This window comes from Cheilinus undulatus, linkage group 19 (genome assembly GCF_018320785.1).
Source record: "Cheilinus undulatus linkage group 19, ASM1832078v1, whole genome shotgun sequence".
Classification (NCBI taxonomy): Eukaryota; Metazoa; Chordata; class Actinopteri; order Labriformes; family Labridae; genus Cheilinus; species Cheilinus undulatus.
In genome coordinates this window covers 31,501,373-31,519,616 of record NC_054883.1, presented here as the reverse complement: position 1 = coordinate 31,519,616, position 18,244 = coordinate 31,501,373, and the positions used below count along the sequence as shown (strand labels likewise).

At 41.0% G+C, this 18,244-nt stretch overlaps 2 protein-coding genes across 4 annotated transcripts in view; one reads left to right on the top strand and one right to left on the bottom strand.

The window, feature by feature from the left end:
- Nucleotides 1-18,244, bottom strand: part of ppp1r3g (protein phosphatase 1 regulatory subunit 3G) — a 45,855-nt gene that overhangs the window by 16,666 nt on the left and 10,945 nt on the right. The window lies entirely within an intron of this gene.
- LOC121527089 (LYR motif-containing protein 4B) overlaps nucleotides 1-18,244 on the top strand; it is a 44,686-nt gene that overhangs the window by 23,974 nt on the left and 2,468 nt on the right. The gene's annotated exons all lie outside the window — the stretch shown is intronic.

The following is an 18,244-nucleotide window of genomic DNA, read 5'->3' as shown; positions in this document are numbered from 1 at the left end:
TGTCAAGTTCTGATAAAACTGGCGCTTTAGTAGCATCCATGCTAATCTCTGCCGCCATAACTGCACCAGCCTCTTGTTGCTGCTTGCCTATGTCACAACTCCGCTGCGCCCGAAAATACTGCCCCTCAATGCTGTCACTTTCTAACCGGGCCCAAACGGTTCAGATGGGAGCTTTGCAAGATGGATTCGCCAGTGAGAAACACAGAAACAGGCATATCCATCTGCCTTGCAAGGTTAGCCTTAGGGTGTTTCATATCAGGTTCTGCATGGTAGATGTGGAAGTAGGAAGAGTGTCGTTGTTGCAGTCTTGAAGTTCATAAAACCATCTGCAATCAACTGAAGGATAGATTCCATTGTCTGCAGAGAGCATGAAAAAATATGGTTGCCATGGTCGTCTTCTTCTTTTCTCTTCTTCTTGGCAGATTTGCAACCAACTGCACACCACCACCTACAGACTGTGTATATATGCAAGTGTGTACATATACTGCCAATGTGAAAGCTGACAAGCGGAGGTGAGGAAGTAGGTGTGAAAATGCCTCCTGGAACTTGATTGGCTTTTTGGATCGATGGCTCTTTCAGATAATTGATAATATGAAAGCAGTGTCTTATCAAAAGTGCAATCCCTCAGTAACATCAAATTATGTTTGCACTTTGCAAACAAAAAAAAACAGTTATTCTTGTTGAACATGCACATCCCCCTCAATTATCCATAAAGTAGCTTGTAATTGTTGTTGAAGAAAAAGTGAAACTCACAAATGTAAAGGTTTAATCGTTTGTTTGCACCATGCATGTGTAAAAATGACTGAAGTGTTAGCATTTAGTTAATAACTCCAAACTGTTGTCTCCTCTTAATGTTATTGTGAGAGCAGAGCTAATGGGATTTCCTGCAGATTGCTGGGCTGATAATGAGTTTATGTCTCCGGTCTGTCAATACATAAACAGACTGTGGTTCACAAAAGAACTATTGAGGTTTTTATTTAGTATCAAGCCAACTCCAATAAGCATTATAATCATATTACTCATTGATCTAATAGCTGCAGTGTACAGTAGTTTCTTCTTCTGTGGTGTTCTTCCAGCACTTTGTTAGTTAGTTTTTCTTCTATTCTTGGAAGGAAGAGCCTGACGCAACGCTGATACTCCATCCTACACTCACACAGCCTCTGCATGATGAAATTCATTGACTGTAGAAGGCAATGTGATGTAAGGACAACAGTTAAAGTGAGAGGAAAGGGAGAAGGATGGGGGAGATAAATGAGAGTTGGAGGAAGCTGAGGAGGTGGGATGAAGAATGAGTGAAGAAGAGAAATTAAGAAGAGAGGAGGGAATTGAACATTAAAAGTGCAGAGAACTGAAGAATCAGTAAAATAAACAACTCGTTGCATCTCAGATGATTTTTTTAAGCAGATCAGAGAGGGTAAAATCACTCTTTCAATAATCATTAGAAACATCAGATAATCAGGCATTTGCTGACTTTTGACCAAAGGGGGAATCAGGGTCTGAATCAGCGTCATTTTCTGGTGTTGTGTACCCTGTTTGAGTGGAGACAAAGTGAAAGTTAGCAAGCAAAAAGCTTGACTTGAATAAATATTGGCCGGGCTTTTACATGTTGGCTGGGGCTTCATGAAACAGAGAGCCGTAAGTCAGATGTGGAGCTGGCTGTGTAGTTTGGAGATTGAGACACTGCGTTAGACTGTATGGTTATTAGTGCCATGCCTGCCTCATATTTAGCAGCTTTACGAGGTGCAGAGAGTTATTTGGCTCAAGTTATGCCTGAGGTGTGAATATAAATAAATCCATCTTGCACCAGAAAGAACTGGTAAATCAGCTGAGAATAGGTCCAATTTATCATAAACTTTTCTACAATCAGACCTCTTTTACTACCAGTGGAAGTGCACCCTAAGCATTAACTGAGTCCGTATCTTCCATCAGTATGAAGTGGTCTGTCTCCTCTCTGCCTCTTACTGAAGGACTCTTTATGACTCACTCTGTCGCTGTTTTTATCTCTCATGTTTTTCTGAGCTCTCTTAAATTTCTCGCCCCCGTTTCCTCCCGTTCTCTTCTCCTCTCTCCATCTCAGCGTATCGATTCAATCCCTCAATATCACTGCCTCTTATTTTCTCAGCCGGGCTGTATTGATGTGTGTGTTTTAAAGAGTTTTCTGTCGTTCTCTGCGGTGTTGAGAGAGAGACGATTAATGACACAGTGTTTACAGTATGAGCTGAAAACTCAACACAAACAAAGAGGGGATTTCCTGTCGGTTTAGAGCAGGGGTGTCCAGCTTTTTTCACTGAGGGTCACATACAGAGAAGTATAAGGCTAAAAGAACTGCTTTGATACACATCATCATTGTAGGTTAAGATATGCTCAGTAATTAACCCTCAGATGTGTGTAACAAAAATGTTACATCATCTTGATGTCCAAAAATGTACACCATACATAGATAGCAGTAAAGATATTACATATTCATATTTTTTCCCCATTTTTTTCTCACCAACATGAGACCTAATGATAAATATCACATTTTGGCACATTTCCAAGAATTTAACCAATTAAAAAACACAGCTTTCAACTAATCAGAAGCAATGCTCTTTTAGAGAATCAATAGGTATACTCACCTGACACCCCAGATAGACTGTTTCATATATCTATCACATGGGTATTTTTCACATTCATCTGTGAAACCTTCAATACAGAAAGTGTTTAGAAAAGGTAGGACTTTTCAAAAAATCCTCAGACGCTGATTGGACGAACATTTAGTCCATCACATCCATTTCAGGCCAATTTAGAGCGCCATGACCTCCGGTTGTAAGCTGAGCTTGGCAGACAGGTGCAGTCATAGTTTATGAATGGTGGAGCTTGTTGGTGGATAAAAATCATGCTGAAGCTGGTCGGGAGAAAAATGTGGTCTAGTTCCAGTAAAAACTGCCACTATGCTACAGCTACATCCCAGCTAAACGCTCCAACAGCGGTAGCCGTTACTTTCAGTAATGGCTAAATTACAAGTAAACCCCACCTGTAGATAAAACCTGGACAATCCTGCTTAGATTAGATTTTGATTTGTATCATATCCAAATTCAAAACTCTGGTATCATGACAACTCCAGCAGGAAATCTCCACCATGGTGACAGAGGCATATTGTCCTAGGCCGAGTGTTCATACAACAACTCCCCCCAACCTCTTGTGGAAATTCTTTTCTAGACGGCTGGTGAGAAATGTCAGAGGGAGGCAGGGGTGAAACAATTTGTCCGTTTGTGTTCATACATGCTGTTCACCGAGGGAATTAAAGGGCATAAATGGAGAGAAACAGAGGAAGTGTTGGTGCAGTGAAAGTGTAAAAGCAGCTCTGCTCCTCGTTTGTTTCTTCGCCCTCTTTTCATCGTCTTCATCCTTCTCCTTCTGTCTGTCGGTGCGACGGACTGAAACAGGAGATCACAGCAGAGTGTGGCTGCCAGGGAGGGAACTCCACACACACATTAACACACAAACGCACACCCAAACACACACACACAGTGGGGCGTTTGTGGTATGTGAGCACAGTTTGCCTTCATCTCTTTTGCTCTCTAATGAGAGTGTACCCGGAGTGAAAACAGGAGCACCGAAGCATGTGAGGCTCTGAAAACCTTTATTTTACTGAGTTGCAGTCCTTTTTTTATAAGGGCGTGGCTTTAACTTCTCAGATCAGTCACTTTAAATTACTCTAACTACACCCTGATTGGTCCATGTTTGCTTTTTGTGCACATGTGCCTAATTGGCTGGTGGCATGCTAAGTAGGCATGCCTTTTGGAGTCATTGTAGCCAATCAACAGCACTAGAAAGAGTTAAACTAGCTCGTTAAGGCTGGTGGGCTGGTCTTGATCAGAGGAGACTCCCAAGGTCGAACAGACACAGTAACAGTAACAGAAAGAGAGGAGTGTAAATGAAGACGTCCCATTGGTCCTCGTGTTTGGCGCTCAGAGACAGCTCAGAGAGCAGAGGGAGGCTCTGATTGCATTGTTAGTGTGTGTCAAAGTCTTCCAGCAGTAAAACTGTTGTATCAATTACTGATTAAATCGAACCCTCGCGTCTCAGTCTGCTTGTTTTTAGGAACCAAGATGTCTCTGTGAAACTTTTAATGGCCGTGAGGAGAAGTTACATTTGGTTCAAGATTTCTGAACGTACTGAAAGGCTAGGCTTAGCCGTAATGGCACTACAAAGAGTGGCATTACCGGTTTAATATGTTTCAGTAGCTTTTGGGGGGCATTTTGGCATCCAGAATACATTTTTTTTTTTTTTCAAATATCAAATTATATTTTATTATTGTCTACTTAAAGCGTGTAGGTTATATTCTTAGTGATCTGCTCAAAGCAGGGTTAAAGTTTGGCTTCCTAATGTTGTATACTATGAAAAATTCTATGGCCTCAGTTGCCATGTAAATGTTTCATCCATCCATCTTCTACTGCTTATCCAGGGTCAGGTCACGTTGGCAGCAGTGCCGAGTAAGTCATCCAGACATCCTACTTCCAAAATACTCTTTCCAACTCCTTCTGGGGTGGCTTTCCCAGACCATACAGGATAAATATTTCCTCCCGCCAATCTGGGTCTTCCCTGAGTTCTCCTCTCAGCTGGACGTGCCTGGAAGACCTCCACAAGGAAGCACCCAGGAGGAATTATGATCAGATGCCCAGTCCAACTCAGCTGTCTACTTTTGATGCAAATGAGCAGTGGATCTGCCCCGAAATCCTTCTGGATGTTTGAACTTCTCATCCTATCACTAAGGCAGAGCTCAGCCACCCCCCAGAGAAAACTTATTTTAGTCGCTTCTTTTGGTCATTTCCTGGAGATAATTCCCCCCACCCATGGATTCAGGTTTAGTCAAAATTGAGGGGAGTCAAAGAAGTATGAGGCATTGCGAAATAACCAAAACAAACCAAGATTTTGGAGTTTTAGTTTGCTTTTCTTGTAATAACTTCCCTCAGTGCATAACTTGATACATCAAATTGAAGGATTCCCATGCCACTGGATGCAGTTCATATCCAATTGGACAATGTTTTGGAAGCACAGATCCTTTCAAAAATTTTGGGGTTGGCTAGACAGATATTTCTGTCACATTCATTAAAGGCCAGTCAGAGCTACAAATCACACATTTAAGGCGTGTGCTGCCACCATGGAGTTAACTACATAATGTGAGTTCAACAGGAACTTAGTTGAGCCATGTTACTGCACTCATAGGACTTTGTTTTACTGATGAAGTCACCATGCTAGCAAACTTTCAGGATCAGGCATTTTTCTGAAGAGTGGAGTTTATTCTGCAGAGTCACTCAAATGTAAAGTGACCATCTTCTCATCATGGCCTCCTCCTGCATCACTCTAACTCCACATGTCCCTCCAACCACTCTCTGTTTGTGTCTTTGTACTTCTGATGCTAATGTGCACCATGACTCTCATTTTCAGTCTCTCCCCAACACTTTCTTTGTTATCCTCTTATCATAAAGCTTACAGTTAAACGTTAGGACATGCATGGTCTTTACTGTTGCACAGTATTACAATTTAATAAAATTCCTCCATGTTATGGCTATAGTGGTGGTCCTCTAGGTTTGAGGAAAGGTGGTGCACCTTCACAGTCAAACACATCTAGAAACAATGCTTCTGCTCTCATTTGAATTCATGAATAGTGAGAGCGTGAATGAAGCTCTAGTCCTCCACTGCCAGCTTTATCCCACATCTCTGAGACTGCACCCACACTACACATTAAATCACTCATTATCTCAGTTTAAAGAAGTGTTTTAAAATGTTTTAGGAATTGTAACTTCCCAAAGCTGCTAGGGCTGTTAACTACCAGTTTCAACAAGATACAATAGGATACGATACAAGATGATATGATACAGTTCAATAAGACATGTTATTATGCAGCCTCAGTTCAATTTAGTTGCATGGGCATTTAAGCATGTAAATGTTTAAACACCAGGCGTTTCTTCTTCAAAAATGGCAATTCACCATTCCAGCAATTTTATCACTTCTGTCCTGACTGAGGTGGTGTCTTACAGGGGTCTGCAGGAGGGGATATCTCAGAATGGTGGTCTGCAGCCTTGGTTTAGTTCCACTGTAGGCCAAGGCTCCACCAGGTGTTCAGTGTTAGAATTGCATGCATAAATACAACCTCAAGGTGTAACCCAGGGTCTCATGCTTGTATCAAATAAGACAAATAAAAAGACAAGCATTTTGGGTGCAACCAAAGGCTTGACCAATCAGGAAAGGAGGCAGCAAATGTGAGCATCTATATTCTGATTTCCAACAGTCTCTGCTGCTACTGCTGTATATTCCACAGTTTGCAACAAACATTGGAGTCAGAAGTACTTCAAAGAAGTCAAAGTAGTTAGAAAAAGTTTTGATGCAAGATATAAAAGAAGCAGATTATGATTATGCTTTATGTTGAAGTAATCATTAAAAAGAGATCCAATGCCAAAAGCGTTGCAGGAAAACAACTGTTTTGTTTTAGACAATCCATCGAGAATTTTCTCCAAGCACGCTGCAGACAGAACAAGTGTTATAAAAATCTTAAAAAGATTACTGACTGGTTTAAAATAACCCACCTATCCACAGAAAAATGCTTTTTAAAAGAAGAAAAAGAGAGGGCAGGACAACTGGACTTTCAATGTTAATGCAGAAAAATGTGCAGAGGAAATGTTGTAAATGGGCCCTTAGCACTCTTGAACGTGCATGAATAATTAACATGAAGATGAAGCTAGAGGAGACGCTGGCAGTTTTAGAAAACACACAGAGGAAGTTTAAAGAAGACACTTTTATACGATACACAGAGGAAAGCAAAGCTCTGCAGCGTTCATCACAAACACGCAGGAACAACAGACAGCCAGAGGATGAAGAGGAAGGAGCAAAGAGAGGAGGGGAGAAATAGAATGAGAGGATTTGGCATATGCACCCAGCAGGTGAGCAGAGGACAAATTAAGGGAGGCAGTGAGGGACAAACGATGGAGATGAGGGGAAGAATCAGAGCGGAGAGATGTAATTGGCTGGATTAGCATAAAACAAAGCAGCAGGATGTTTGAGATGCAGAGACACCGTCCTTCAGAAACACCGTCGTTCCCCCGCTGAAGTGTCCTTGAGCAAGGCGTTGAACGTGTGACCTGCGGCGATCCATGGCAGCGTACGGCAGATTAAAGTGTGCTAACATGAACATTACTAAACCAGCAGAGAAACACAAAAACAGCAAAGGCTTACTGTTTTAGTCCAACTTAAGTTGTTCCTTCCTCTGTGAGAACTGGTTTGAGTCTAACAAGTCTGAGTCTTCCCTCAAGGTCACGAGGACTCGTCAAAGTCCCACATTATCCTGACTAGTCCAGTCACAGTTCAAGTGTTTAACTGAGTCTGAGGGCAAGTTTCCCCAAGCAAACTGGGATAAATGGTTATATTTCAGATTTTAATCAGCATCTGATTGAGTTGTTTTTGTTGGCTAGGTTCAAGTCAAGTCGGTCAAACAAGTCTGACTCAGCTGTTGGGACTACCAGGACACTCCAAAGTCTAGTATCAGCCAGATAAACCCAATTAAAGTCCAGATTAGTTCAAGTGAAGCACCATTCTCAGATCAATCTTAATCCAAGTCATGTTAAGAAAACAAAGGCAGAGAAGATTTTCACTTTCTCATGTTTTCTCTGCAAACATCAAATGTTACATGAAGTATGTTGGTATAAAAACCTGCATTTTTTTAAACCAAGCATCCTGGATTAAAAATACACGTCTGACATTTGTATCAATAAAACAGCTGAAAATTGATTTACATTTCAGTGAGTAATCAGTATTTTAATTGTGGTTAGGTCCCCCGTTGTCATAGACTTGGGTTGTTTTGAGCTGCAATAACCCACCCTCCTGAAACGGTGCCCACAGACACAAGATGCACTTTTAAATATTACCATAATCTAGAGCGGCATGTGCTTATAAAGCAGTAGTTTAGATGAATGTCTGTATGGAGCTTAGACCTCCTAAGACCCTGCATGTATGGCGGTCCTACAACATAGTGACTTCTGCTATCAGAAGATGTGCGCTGAACAGAGCCCTTCTCAGATTTTTCCTCTCATGATGTCATGTAGGGAGTTAGCACTGCCCCCAAGTTCAGTTGGCCCTCCATAATTGGAGAAAATTCTGTCCTCTTCTCCTGCTCCAGGATTCAGAGGAGGATCAGGAGGGCCACAGCCATATCCTGAGAGGGGCGGAGTCAGACAGCTCATTAACATTTATAGCTACAGACACAGAAACAGCTTGTTTAGAGCAGGGCTGAAACAGAGGGGTTTCAGACATGCAAACATCCACTACTGGAGTGTTTTTTCAGAAACAAACCTCACAGGCATGTTTTGGGGATCTCTGAGACCAATATCAACTTGTCTTAAAGGGTTGAAATATGTGACCTTCAAATGGATATTTTGGGGAACTGGCTTTGAAATTTTCAAGTACTCTCATGGAAACTTTGGGGATATATTTTCAGTTTTTTTTTAGAGTTTAATTGGAAATTTAGGAGGTTTGTTTGGATTGTGGTTGGGGGGTGAATTTAAGGTATTTATCTAGCAATTTATGAGTGAATTTTCAGAAACTTGAGGTTTATTTTGGAGGGGTTTTGTCCTTTGAAATTTCCCATCATTTTCATGTAAATTATTTCATGTATTTAGAATTTTTTGGGGAATTACACAGAAGTTTGCTTGGATATTTTCAGGAATTACTAACTTGTTTTTGCTATGTTTTTTTTTTTTTTTTTTTTGGTAGTTTTTAGGTAGTTACGATAAGATTAAAGGGAAATTTATGAGGATTTCAGGAGAGGAACATTTCCAAAAAAATTCAGAACTTTAATTAGAAATAGAGCTGTAAAACCTTTTCTCAGTGTTGTGTTTTTACAGAAACAAGACCACCTGAGATTTACCTACATTATTTTTGGTTTAAGAAATAAAAAACAACTCCTGTTCAAAGATGATGCTGAGTTTTTAAACTGATCATGGCCAACTGATTAAAAAAAGTGACAAAAACCAAAAATGCATTCTAAACAAAAGCTCAGCTATGGGTTTCATCAGCTGTGCTTAAGTTCAAATATAGCCTAGTCTGAACGTAAGTTCCTACTTACTACAGAGTTTACACTCTCCTAACATATAAGCTGTTGTACCAGCCGTGACAGTTTTAACATAGGCTTAAGTTATGACTTAAATTTTACACCGACCTCCTTCTAGGTGTAAAGTCCTCCGTAGATGGTTGTCATAGTGATAGTTCTGAGAGACGTGATAACCCAGAGGAAGATGAGGAGTTGAGGAATTTACCGGCAATTTGGTGTTAGCTCTGCGTTTTCCATGATCATAACTCTGTTGTTTTTCATGAGCACAGATCATTTCTGCGTCCACGGTTAAATTATCTTGTGTTATCATTGATTTCACCACTAAATCTGAGTGGTGTTATTTTGTAGTTGCTCGAGGTTTAGGCTGTAGACTTCAATACTCACTTACACAAAATGCCTTGTCATATTTTTCATCCACACTGGACACTGTTTAACAGCAGTTAGCATGAGTTATTTTTAGCATTAGCATCTGTAGCAAAACTGCGTTAAAAAAATGCTTTTCAGTGATTGGTTAAAGAAAGAGAAAACATATCTGCGACAATATTTTTGTTAATATGGGCATAGATCTCTTCTAGTTGAGATCAACCTTACATCTCGGTGGTGCAACTGAACAATCACACAACTTGGGGTTAAGTGGACTTTACAATAACTTAAGGCAGAACTTACACATAGCTGGTGCAACAGGCTGCAGGTCTCAACTAAACTGTGCATGTACAGTCTGAGACTACGTCCGTGTTGTTTAGAGTGTAAATTCTTGTCGGGGGGGGGGGCAGTTTTAAAGAGTTGAACAGACTTTGGGAAAGTATGCAAACCTCCTCAAAGGCAATGCTGAAGACTAGAGAGAAGAAAAGGGAAGAAAGGTGTGAAGTTTTTAGTCCTCATAAAGTTTCACCTCCATGTTGGTTTTGCATTGAAGGCCCACTTTCTCTCTGCTCCATCCCTCCTCCTCTTCACCCTCATCACCGCTGTTACGCACAATCAGAGGTGTGTTTGTGAGTATCCACAGTGTGGGTTCACCCCTGCTCGGATGATGCTGCTCAAGTTTACATCATCATTTCACACGCAGATGAACTCTGACTTTCTCACTGTTCCTCTTCTCACTTTTATTTTTGGCCAGAGAGACGACTACCTGGTGTGAGGATTCGCCTCTCCTCAGAGTGTGTGAGCTGTTATAAATGTGTGTATTTGAATGTCTCTGAGGTTTTATATCTTTGTCTCATCTGACATTTTGGAAGTAAAGGAGAGTAAACTTGCTGAGCCGATGTTTATCAGCCTGGACATGATCATCCACGACATCATACTAGGATCATTTTCAACCACAGATCTCTGGAATTCCTCTAATAAGAACTAGAGCCATCACACAGTAGTGGAAATGCATCAAAATGATGTTTAAATGTGGTTGAACTACCAGAATTTTAAACTGTTGATACCATACTAGTCAAAGAACAAACAGAATTGCACCTCAGTAACAAAGCAGAAGCCCTAGACCCCAGTGTTAGAAGATTTCTTGATTTACATGACCAAAAATTGCAGGCAAACTTCTTTAACTGTCTAAATATCTACAAATATATTGCCAATGTGTCTGCGCTGACATATGGTGCATTCTTGTAGGAAATCTTTACAGTCGAAAACTACTTTGACTAAAAGAGAAGACTTTTTTCCCTGATTTCATCGCTCCAAAACTACAAATCTGTCGACATTTAGAAAACATTTCCAAGGAAAAAGATGTCCTCTATAAAACCCCTTTGTCCCCGTGTTTTCTTTCCCCTGCGGCCTGACATTGAGGACTACAGCGTGCAGTAGAATGTGTTGGTGCATTCTGCTGCTCGGCTCTTCCCTCCTGACAAATGGAAAGGCTGGAACGTGGCGGAGCGCTCCTCATGTTCAGTTTATTATCTACCTGAACACCTCTCATCCCCCTGCTTCCCCTTCTCTCCTACACTCAAAGACCTCCGTGTTTTTCACTTTGACAGCTTCCTGCTGCCCCGGCCCCTCCACTTTTTCATTTTTCAGATATAAAAAACTCCTCATTTTCTCTGTCTGAGCCGCTCTGCTGGCCTCCTCCAGGTCCCTCTCCGTCGCTTCATCTCTTTCCTCCCACTTTCGTCGGCTCCTTAACTTCAATTTTTACTGTCTCCTGCTGTTCAGAGCTGCCTTTCTTTTTATAACTACTCAGTACTGTGATGGATCTCACTCAAATTAGCTCCAGCTTTTACAGTTTTACCACTAACCTACCAAGGTTGTCTACATTTCTTATGCTTTTTGATACTACATGATGTAAAAGAACTCAATTTCTATTGTTTTATGATTAGTAGTAATCAGTACAGTTTCATACTATAAACCCTGATCTTGCTTGTGTTTTCACAGCTGATGTTAGCCAGCCTCGCTCAGAGTGATGGGAATGGCCTCTCTTTTCACAGATCCAGATCATTTATCATAGCTCATTTATAATAACAGATATTTAGGTTTCCAGACTGGTCTTTATTTAGATCTAGTTTGGCTTTTTTAAGTCTGCAAAACAGCACCAAAATCACATGGGAGCCAACCCTGTTGCTCACATAAAGCAGTAATGTTTCATTTGCATGTAAATATTGGCATGATATTAGTAAAAGCAGGGATTAGCGAGGAAGGTGAATTACCTGTAACAGATATGAGATTTTAAGCAGATATTTACAACCAATATAACAGCTATAAATATCAGCCTGTATCAAATGTAAATATTGGCCCAAGTCAGCTATTAATATCTGCCGATATCAGCTGTAAATATTGATCTATATTGACTGTAAATTACAGCCTATATCTGCTTTAATTATAGGCCTATATTAGCTGTAACTATTGGTCTGTATCAGCAATAAAAATTAGTCTATTTTGACTTCATACATTGCCTTGTTCTTGGGGTAAATATAGCCTCGTTTCCACCAGGTGGTCCAGTTTAATTGAGTGTGGTTTGGTATGGTTCGGTACGCTAAATACCAAAATAGTTTTCTTTTCCACAGACACTCATACACTCACTTGGTGGCTGGGCTGTTAAACCTTTGAATGTGAAGTCACAGTCAGCGTGAATCTGCTGGTTCAGCCGCAGAGTTATAGAAAGGATGACTGAAATCAGTAGGGAATAAGCATTAAGCAGCTTTATTTCAGCTGCAAGTGCTTTTTAAAAAATTGCTGTACCATGAGAATTCGCCACATTAAAAATAAACTAAAGGTTTAACTGATGTGACATGAGCGCCCCTATTGTTGTATGTGTAGCTCCACCTTTTTGTGACAGATAGGTAAGATTGGTACCGCTACGGAAGCATGCCAAAAAGTGGGATGGTATGGGTCGTTTTTTTGGGACCCTTTCCAACTTTTGCTCTATGGAAACGCAAAAAAATGCGTACCATGCCGCACGAAACTGAACTGGACGGCATGGTGAAAACGAGGCTTATCAGTCTCAATGGGCCTGTATTGGCATATATGGCCTGTAAATATCAGCATATATCACCTTCAAATATCCACTAACATCAAATGTAAATATTCATTTATAATGACTGTAAATATCGGGTATAGCCGCTGTAGTAAACAGCCTATATAGGCTATAAATATTGACCTGTACTGGGGGTAAATATCAGGCTAGATGGGGCCACATTGGCTTATATTTGCTGTAAATATTGGCCTATGTAGTATCTGCTGTAAATGTCAGGCTTTATAGGCTTCAAATATTGACCTATATTGGTTTTATTTATCAGCCTATTTTGGCTGTAAAAATTGACCAATATTTGCTTATATCGGAGGAAATACTGTCACCTACAACTATCCACCTATATCAGTTGATATTAACTGTAGATACTGGCCTATATATCCACTGTAAATATTGATCTATATCAGCCATATATTGGTTGTACATATCAGTGTGTACTGTGGGAAAATATCAGCCTAGATGGGCCTATTTTGGCTTTTAAAATGCTGTAAATATTAGACTATAACAGCTGTAAGTATTGGTCTATATTGACTGTAAATGTCAGTCTATATTGGCTGTTCATATCCACCTGTACCTACAGTGCATCCAGAAAGTAATCCCTTTTTCCACATTTTATGTTATATCCTTATTCCATAATGAATTAAATTCATTTTACTTCAAAATTCTACACAGAATACACCATTAAAGTGAAAAAGTTTGACATTTTTGCAAATGTATGAAGAATTAAAAAAAAAAAAAAGAAATGTACTGCCTTTGCTTTGACAATCAAAACTGAGCTCAGACACAGCCCACCTGGAGTTTTCTGAAGGACTCTGAGACCATGAGAAACAAACTCTTTGACCTGAATGCCAAACATCATGTCTGGAGGAAACCAGGCACCGCTCATCACCAGGCCAATACCATCCCTACAGTGAAGCATGGTGGTGGCAGCATCATGCTGTAGGGGTGTATTTCCGCAGCAGGAATTGGGAGATTAGTCAGGGTCGAGGGAAAGATGATTGCAGCAATGTAAAGAGACATCATTGATGCCGCTCTGAACCTCAGACTGGGTTAAAGGTTCCCCTTCCAACAGGACAACGCTGTGTGGTCATCAGATAATGGAGTAAAACACACTGTATGGATGTGTATATGCCTACTTTTCTATACAGTATAGATTTTTTGCCACTTTTCAATAATCCCAGCCACTCTGTAAACAGTGGTGTGACTGGAGCACAGTATGGAGCTCTCACAAAAGTCAATCAAACCAGGCGCTGGGGGTCAAACATGCTCGGATAAGGTACAGTTCTCTAGTGTGATTGTCCCGTTATTTCTCAGACCTGGAAGTAACATTTCATTGATTCATGGTGTAAACTAACTCCATCCTAACTAACCAAAAACAGTTTCATCTTTTGAGTAATTTTTTGTTCAGCCTTTGTCTTTCAAATATCCAGAAGATGTGTCAGATTTTGGCGGCTCTGCCAGGAGCACAGCTGTAATTTTTCAGGCCTCACAAACACATCTTCAGTCTGAATGATGAGTCTGAGCGGGTGCAGCAGTCCCGTGTTAATCTCACACCTCCTGCCTGGTGGGAGTGAGACTGAAGGTCAGTCCGTCACGACTCAGCAGAGAGAGAGAGGGTGTGTTTTTTCATGGTTTCTATACTTCTGGTTCTGTGAGGAGGATATGATGGAATATGAAGAGGCTATGTTTAGCTTTTCATTAAAACACTGTGATCATCTTTACGGAGGAGGAAACTCTCATGAGGCTTTGACAGCATGCCGAGTGAAATGTGGGCTCTGAATCCTGGCCAAAAACTGACACTTACATCTGGATCAAATAAAATCCACCCAGTTGTACTATGCTGAAAAATTAAAAAAAAATCATAGGCACTTTCAAACCTGGGGTTGAAACAACTAGAGGTCAAAAACCAGCTCCATCAGTGACCTGTTCCTTGTTTTATTAAGAATGCATTTTTATTATTAGCTTGATATAGTTTTGGCAGTTTTGTTGGTCAAAAATGTGCATTTTCTGCATCAGCAGATATGAAAATTTCAGACAGTATTTACAACCATGTCGGTGGGTGATGGCATTAGTGGCCCAACTCTAAAGCACCTTGAAGACCTGGAGTCCTGTGCAGGTCTTCTATTCATTGATTTTAGTTCTGCTTTTAATGTTAATATCAGCTGTAAATATGAGAAGATAATTAGGCGGTACGTAGGATAATGTCTGTGGAGTTGTAGGCAGCACCAGGGGATCCACATCAGCTGATCCCAGCTCATTTTGTTCATCCTTATCCCTTAATCTTTGAGTGCATTTTAAGATCTGAAGTTTTAGATGTGATCAACACTTGATTCTTTGGTATCACTACTGATATCTATATCAATATCAACTAGAGGTGGGTGGTAAACCAGTATTAATACTGTCACCGTTCAAATTTTTGCCATGGAATGGATTTCTGCAACCAGTTTAAATGCCTACGTTGTGCTGTGATGCACGTGCAATGCATATCTGCTCCCACAGTTGGCGAAGGAAGTGATTTGTGACAGACAGCTCAGGCTGAATCCAGTCAATAGCACGTTTAGCTCTAGTATTACTTGTAGCCAGGTAACTAACCGAATGCCACCCGCTCTTGCCGTTGAAACTAAGCACAGTTGGCAGGCAAAAACACGTGTTCTTTCCTCTCATACTTTGACTGCTGTACCGCAACAAAGTCAGTGTGCCATCTCTGTCAGCCTGCCTGGGGCTCTACACAAGCTAAGTGCTGCTTGGCTGGTCTCAGTTTGTCGAGAGCCCAGCGTTGCAGCTCTTCATGTTACAACAGCTCAGACAACCTTTTAAAGGTCTATTTTAACTTTTGACTTTCTTTTCTAAGTCCACAGTGAGTCAAAGATCCAGGCTGCGATGTTAAATGAGGTCAGAAAAGCTGCTGTGAACTAGATGCAAAACCTCTCCAGTGTGGCAGCCAAACACACTACTTCGTTAAGCTCTTCACAATAAAAGTCCGCAGCTGTTATTCTTCTGAAACGCTTTCATTGTGAACGCCTTCACCAGGAAACATGCTCAAGTTATTAGCAGCTTAACACACCTCATCAGGATAGAGATGAAATTTGAAACTTGGAGTGCAGTTAGACAGAAGTAAACCTAGAGAGACTTAAAAAAAAAAAAAAATTCTGTGCTCTTGTGCTTAGAATTAAATTGAGTATGCAATCCAAGGCTTGTTTTAAGGGGAGAAGGGGATTAATAACACTTGAATTTGGATTGAAAAGCATTATCTCTTATTAATTTTTTAATACCCCGATATACTGTTACCGTCAAAGGCAAGAAAAATACCGTGATATGATTTTTAGGCCATATCACCCAGGCCTAGTATCAACTGAAATAATCTGCAAACATACTGGCAGATCGGACACAGACAAAGATGGAACATTGTGCATCTGTAAATAATACCATCATAGTTGTTGATTGCTGATAAATGCAGAGCTTTTTATTAGCAAACAGGCTTGGATTGTTAAAGTGGTCCTGATAAGGGTATCAATAAAACTGAAAGATCTCTATCTCTGGTTCAAACTGAACAATCCTGGTGAAGTGTTAGTGTCTTTACTGGTTCGTGGTTTATATTTAGAGCTGCTCCTTCATTATTCATGACTTGTTGTTTCTGTTGAGTCAAACCAAACTGAGATAAAACTGAACAGGGGAGACGATTCGACAGGGGAGAGAGAGATAGAGAGATAGACTAGGAGAGAGAGACAGAGAAAAAGACAGGGATGGATAAATAGAGTGGAAACAGGTCAACCACGACAAAGATAAAGACAGAAAGAGAAACAAATGTAAAGAGCTAAAAAAACAAAGTGATGGAGAGAAAGATGGAGACTAACCAGGATGGACAGATAAAGAGAGAGAGAGTGAACAAGCGTGGTAGACTGTATCAGGGATAGAGAGAGAGAGGGAGGCCATCCCTTTGTTAGGAGACACAGCCGCAACAATTTACATGAGAGCCAAGCCTCCTGCGAGCCCATTGGTTCACTGAGCAACCCGCCTCACCGCCACCCCCCTCCCTCCTACGCCACACCACAGCCAATCAGGACACAATACACACAGGGAGGCCCCCGGCTGGGCGAGCGAGGGTCTGCTGAGATAGTGTGAGGAGAGAGAGGAAGGGAGGGAGTGTTTGTGGTGTATTAGAGAAAGAGCGAGGGTTGACGGCAGAATAATTGATGAGGTGAGGAGACAAAGTGCTTCAGGAGCAGTGAGAGAAAGCATGTGTGGTGAGACAGCGCCCCCTGGTGGTACTGCAGTGACAGACCTACACATTCAGACAACCTGAGGCTAAAACGTTCAGTTTATTTATCACAGTTTTCCACAACTGCTAATACACATTTCTTGAAGCCTTACTGCTTCAGATCATCAAACTAATTTTAATCTTAGTCAAAGATAACCTAGGTAAATACAAAATTTAGTTTTTAAATGATTTCAGTTATGAAGGGAAAAGTCATCCAGACCTACCCAGCCCTATGTGAAAAAGTCATTGTCGCCTAAACCTAGTAACTGGTTGTTCCATCTTAAGCAGCAACTGAAGCAAGAGTTTTTCATAACTGTCAATCTTTCACATCGCTGTGGAGGAATTTTATTTAATTCAGCCACATTGGGGGGCTTTCCAGCATGAACGGCCTGTTTAAGCTCATGCCACAGCATCTCAATCAGATTCAAGTCCAGACTTTGACTAGTCACTCCAAAAACTTCAATTAATTTTTTGGTCCATGCAAAGGTGAACTTGCTGGTGTGTTTGTGATCATTGCCCTGCTCCATAACCCAAGTGTGCTTGAGTCTGAGGTCATGAATGGGCAGTCTTCTTCAGGATTTTCTGGCGGAGACCAGAATTCTTGGTTTCATTAATTACAGCAAATGGTCCAGATCCAGGTCTAGACCATCACACTGGCACCACCATGTTTGACTGTTGGTCTGATGTTCTTTTGATGAAATGCTGTGTTAGTTTTACCCCAGATGGAATAGGACCCACACCTTCAAAAACATTTGTCTGGTCAGTCCACAGAACATTTTCCTAAAAGTCTTAGGGATCTTTTTAGTCAAATGTGAGACGAGCCTTTGTGTTCTTGTTAGTTAGCAGTGGTTTTGGCCTTGGAACTCTCCCTTAAAGCCATTTTGGCCCGGTCTCTTTTTTTATTGTTGAATCATGAACTCTGACCTTAACTGAGTCAAGCGAGGCCTGCAGGTCTTGGAGAAAACTGTGAGCAGCTGTGAACCTTCCCAGGAGTGGCCAGCCTACCAAAAGTACTCAAAGAGTGCATGGACGACTCATCCAGGAGGTCCCAAAAGAACCCAGAACAACATCTAAAGACGTGCAGGTCATATTAGAAAAAACCCATCTTTACATGAAGTTAGGCATTAAAGATATCTCTGAAAATGTACTTTATAAAGTCTGAGTGTCGTAGGTATGCTGTTTATGAAATCCTTTGTAAACATCCGGCCTCTGGTCCATCAGGTCTCGAGTATCGAGCCAGTATCGTTTCAGTTTCAAGCTTCGTTTCAGTATCACAGTACTAAACTTGGTATTGTTTTTTCTTAGCATTTGTTACACATTCACACCCCACTGACTCAGCAGGGAAACTAGATCTGGTTTTGTTATGAAAGGTTTGTTTGTCCTGATCAGCTGATGTTCTCACAGGTGAACTGATGTACAGACGGACAGCTGCGACGTGTTC